This window comes from Orbicella faveolata, unplaced genomic scaffold, assembly GCF_042242905.1.
Source record: "Orbicella faveolata isolate gen_17 unplaced genomic scaffold, um_ofav_v1 contig_24, whole genome shotgun sequence".
Taxonomy (NCBI): Eukaryota; Metazoa; Cnidaria; class Anthozoa; order Scleractinia; family Merulinidae; genus Orbicella; species Orbicella faveolata.
The window spans coordinates 11427520-11432771 of record NW_028301552.1 but is presented as its reverse complement, the minus strand read 5'-3'; the positions used below and the strand labels follow the sequence as shown (position 1 = coordinate 11432771).

The window sequence follows — 5252 nt, the reverse complement described above, 5'->3', positions numbered from 1 at the left end:
AGCCAATTAGAAAATGATTTCGAGTCACGAGACTTCAGCACTACAATGGCGCATATATTTGGACTCTTTTATGCATCCCCAAGACTGCAACCGGCATTTCGTGGACAGGTAATATTATTTTGATCTCGGCGATAAAATTGCAAATTTAAACATTGTACGTTGGATTCGATTGAACCACAGTCTTCCTTCAGGACTTCTTATCCAGAGCGAGGTATGATATCCTAATTTGTGTTTCAAATTAAACCAAACGTTACTTTTTGCAACCAGATGCCACTCAAGCGCAAACTAAACTGTATGAAAGTTTGGAATATTCTTCGTCAATATAGATGTCTGAACGCAAATTATTTATAAACCTATTTACTTTAGTATGTTTAATTTTAAGTCTGGTTTACTGACATCTATATCAGAAACGTTTTCACTGGAGTATTTTGATGCATCAAATGTATTAATATTTTGCTGAGTCGAGAAAAGTTCTTTTCGGTTAAAATGGACGAACTGCATTGCAAGAACTCCAAAGTGCTCACCCGTTTGAATATCGTCAGTGCAAATGGAAAATCCTATCATAATTTTTGAAAATATCAATGAACAACAATTCTTTCTCCTTCTCTCGGAATACTATTAACAGTCCCGAGAACACGAGGTGAAAGACTATTTGCATGCTTAATAAAGTAGATCACATTTTCCGATGAGTCCTTTCGGCTGGCAAAGTTCTGTTTCAATTTTAACTATGAACGCAATTTTTAATTTTGTTAACATTTTGCCGTGTAGTATTTACTCCCTTAAGATATTGTTCTCATAAAGACGAACTTTCTATACTTATTGGATAGTAGAGTGTTTAAATACAAGAATTAAAATAAAGAGTAGCGGCGAAAACACAGTGCAAGACATCAGCCAGCTGCAAGTTTCTTGGGACTAAAGTTTATATTCTTGTCTTATTTTGACGGAAAATTATATTTATAACGGTTTGAAGAAATTTCTTAAAGTGATAGAAACACAAAAACGCTATCTTTGAGAACGTTACAATTCGGCAATTCATCTGTTGAAAACTATCAATAGACCAGATAAGCTGCATTATGTGTTTTGCAATGAATATTTAGAACCGATCAATGATTTGCCTTGTTTGACGCACGTATCTAAACCAAAAAAAACAACCAGAAAAATTATGTTAATTTTCAAATTCTGGCTTTTAGCCATGTGCATTGAATAAGTAAGGGATTCTGCGTGAGAAATTAATCAGCTATTGGAAATGACTTTATGCGTACTTTACTTGCGGTATATATAGAGACATTGAAAATTGCATGTTTTTTTATTGTCCATTGACATCAAATCAACTATTTCATCCACTGTGGTTTCATTAAAGTAGTGTTTTTCAGTTTCTAAGAAGACTAAATAATACCTTGACTTTGGAAACTTAAAATTCTCCAGCGAAACTGAATGAAACTACTGAACCAAGGAAAAGTTTCAAATTTATTTCTAGTAGCTGAAAACGCATCCTCTTTTCTTGACGCGATTCCTGTCCCGTTTCAAACAGGTCTCTCTCTATGTACTCTAAGCCATTAAGATTTTGTATGGCTGGATTCTCGCCAGTTCTGGTGTCGCCTATACTTCGTCAATTCCCAATGCTAAGTTTCCAATATCAAATTAAAACACGAATTATTCGAATTTTAGCGATCGAGAAGCATGTGCTATGGGTTCGATCCATTGCACGGTGGTTAGCTTAATCGTCGTTTTAAATTTAAGATGAGATCAGTTTCTGGATGTTTCGCCGTTTTCCTCTGGGATTTCCTTTCTTCTCTCCAAATCATGGATTTAAAACACTTGTCCTTGACAAGTGCTGCATTAATAACAGGATATCGTGAAACTCTTGGGTCTTCGGGAAGTGGACGAGCGCGGGCTCCTTTCCCGAACAGCGGCTGGTGATCGAACCCAGTGACCAGTCGATCTCAGTCGATTTAATTCATCACTGATTCACACTTTCTTTGTTATCTAGGAAAACGATGACTAAAGTCAAGCTATTGTTGCTCATAGTAAGCATCATGTCAATTTACGTTACGCTTATTAATTAATTTGTCTAAAGATAAAAAACTTACCAATAATAAATAGGAATTACCTTACAACAGAAAGAAAAGCTTTTATCAACGCCTATAAACTAAAAAGATTATTTAACGATGAATTTCAACTTAAACTCCTCGCATAATAAAAAATTCACTGCACAGGTATGTAAGTGGGATTGGCGCGCGCGGAGGGCAAGGGGGTTTTGGGTGCTAGGGTGGGGGAGCTGAAGTGAAAAAAACAAAAGAAGATGCGAAGGGATCTTTTCAATACCAGCGTTATAGAATTCAACCAAAACAGTGTAGATAGAGCGGTTTTCCATCAAAGATGGCTGCGGTTGTACATTTTACCACAACAGACCTTCTTCACTTGGGTGGTTTGTTTTGCCATTGCGGACTACACGATATTTACTAGAGTATTGTTCTTTTATCCGTCTAAAAATTGATTACTCATATGCGCGCGACTGTTTGAAAATTTGAAAGGAAGAATTCTCAAGAGTATCATCACTGGTCTGAAATGGGGCAACAAACCGCCCAGTCGAAAGAGGTCTATGTCATGCGAACTTTACACAGTTCATAAAGTACAAGGATAACCATATGTTTGCAATATTTATCCCTGTGCTTTCGGCATTGTGTATGCTAGGTTCAAAGATATTATAACTTTTCTGTACGTCTTTTATGAGCATTGATTTAGTTTTCGTGCGCTAAGAATATATGGGTATAAATGTACCAGTTCGTCATCCTTTTCCCTACGAAAGATTGAGTGCCGTAAAACCAAAACCAAACCAACTGTTTTCCAATTAGACTACTCAGCCAATCTTAAACCACAGTAAAATCAAATTTAATCAAAACCAAAGTAATTGCTCGACTATAATCGACACGCAATTGAAAACCGCTCTACCTCAAAGTAATTCCATCTCATTTATTAGATAATATTTCTTTTATTAGGTCGTCGGCGCTAATCTTCTTAACATAGCATTTACTCATGGTGGTCAGCAAGGAGGAGGTGGAGGTGAGAAGACAATATATTACCGACGAAATAGTTTTAATTTTCGTATAATTCGAGTATTTATCCGTCTGAAATGTTCTTGTATAATAGATTTGGCTTTAAACTGAGTGATTCGTTTCTTTTCTGAACACCATGGATGTTTATTAAGTTATCAATATTTACAACGACAAAAGTAATAATATTTATACATAGCGTCAAATTTCTCAAAGTCACAATGCTCAGGGTACATGCACAGTTCTGATTGTTTTAAAAAAATGTTTTCTACCACGTGATCTCGATAACAGTCTAAAAATAAATAATGAATATCGGATACGGTTAATTTCAATGTTAATAATTATTTCCAACAAAGTGTGAAACTACTTAGTGACATCATTTTCACGAAATGTAGCCCTCTTCTGCTCTAATGTGTTTATAAAGTGTCGGCTCGGATTAGCGTGTTGTCAAATAGGTGAGGTGCAGTTAGCATGAGAGCATTCATTGGGAGTTATGCGTGGAGTGGAAGTCAGTACCTGATATACAGGGGTTAAGAATGAAGGTGATATGGAGTTATGCCATTAATTGTATGGCTCAAAAAAATTCCAAAATAAAGTTTTATTTAATACTCATCAATTGGGAAAAATATCTTTGCACAAAAACGACGTTAGCATTAGCATTGGGAGTAAACATATGGTATGGAATTAGTATTGCTATCAGCATTGTATTAGCATTAGCATCAGCATTAGCTTATTTAAATAGCATAAATAGTATGGACAGTAAATATACTAATTATATTGCTATTAGTTTGGCTTTACTTTTTGCATGAGCTGATTGTCATTGCCGTAAGTATATAGAGGATATTACACGGTGGCTCGAAGATATGAATTTTATGTTCTCGTGGCAAGAACAATATCTCACGAGTGAGCGAAGTTCTTTTTATTATATGGAGAAACCAATTCAACAAAAGCAAAAGGCGGGAATCGTGCCGTCATTGAACGATACGACACTCACAAAGGTGACATACGGAAAATACGCCACTCGGGTCCCGGATGAAGTGGCGTATGGAATCTACGAGTGGTTTAGTTCCCAGTAAAACACTCTTCTCCATATAATAAAATATGATATTATTAGAATTAGAATTAATATCAATGTTGTATACACTGTTACATTGGCATTAACATTGGCAATGGCACTGTTACTTGCTCTGGCACCACCCGAGGCATGAGCAATTGTATAGTGCATTTCGGACTGAAGTGTTGCAATAGTTACATTAGTATTGGCATCTATAATGCACTGGCATTAGAATGGCAAAAGCGATATTCTAGTATTAGTATTACTATGAGGACTGCATTGGTAATTGCATCGGTTCTGGCATTGGCATCACTATAGATATAGCAAAGCATCAGTATTATTAAAAGCGTTAGAATTATTAGTATCAATATTATGTGGAAATAAAAGCAGCATCAGTAACATTTCCGTATTAATACTAGTCTTAACTGTTATTGGTACATTTATTGTTTTAATAACATACTCCGCCTTAAAAATTTGTTCATTTCAAGTATTAATTTCTGCATTACAGCTAAACAGTTGTTTCAAAATGGTCTTATTCTTCTCGGGCACTTGGTTATGAGATGATCATATCTAAATTGGCGCGCTAAGCGCCTCGTTGGCTACCTATCATCTCACATCCAACTCACGATTGTAGAATAATTGTTAATCGACCTCTTAGCACTAGCATTACAGTTTCCAATATTACAAACAGTATGCTACTTAGCTGGTTATCATTTTAGTATCAATACTAGTATTAGAATAAACAACAATATTAATTTTGCATAATTATAACCGTTAACTTTAATATTATATTATGCCGTATTATGATTAGTTTTAGCATTAGAAGTGTAATTAGAATTAGTAATGGTATATATTTTAGTATCAGTATTAGTTTTATTTTATTGCTGTTATTATTCTTGGCGTTACTATTGGGATTATTAATATATAAGTTAACATAAGCATTAGTCTTACACTTATTGCTAGCGCTAGAAGTAATATAAATATTCAAATGCTTAGCAGCGTTATTATCAGCGAAAGAATAAGATTGTTTATTTTAGTGTTAGCACCATTATTTCGTTAACATTATTATTATTATTATTATTATTATTTTGTTAATATTAGCATTAGTATTAATATATCGTAATTGCATGTGAGCAACTTTAGAG

General features: G+C 34.7%; 1 long non-coding RNA gene across 1 annotated transcript; it reads left to right on the top strand.

Annotated features, from left to right (window-relative positions):
* Positions 1-3060, top strand: LOC149110395 (uncharacterized). The gene is made up of 3 exons (XR_016207990.1): positions 1-211; positions 1991-2027; positions 3000-3060. It is a non-coding gene; the product is annotated as an uncharacterized LOC149110395 (long non-coding RNA).
* The last annotated feature ends 2192 nt before the right edge of the window (positions 3061-5252 follow it).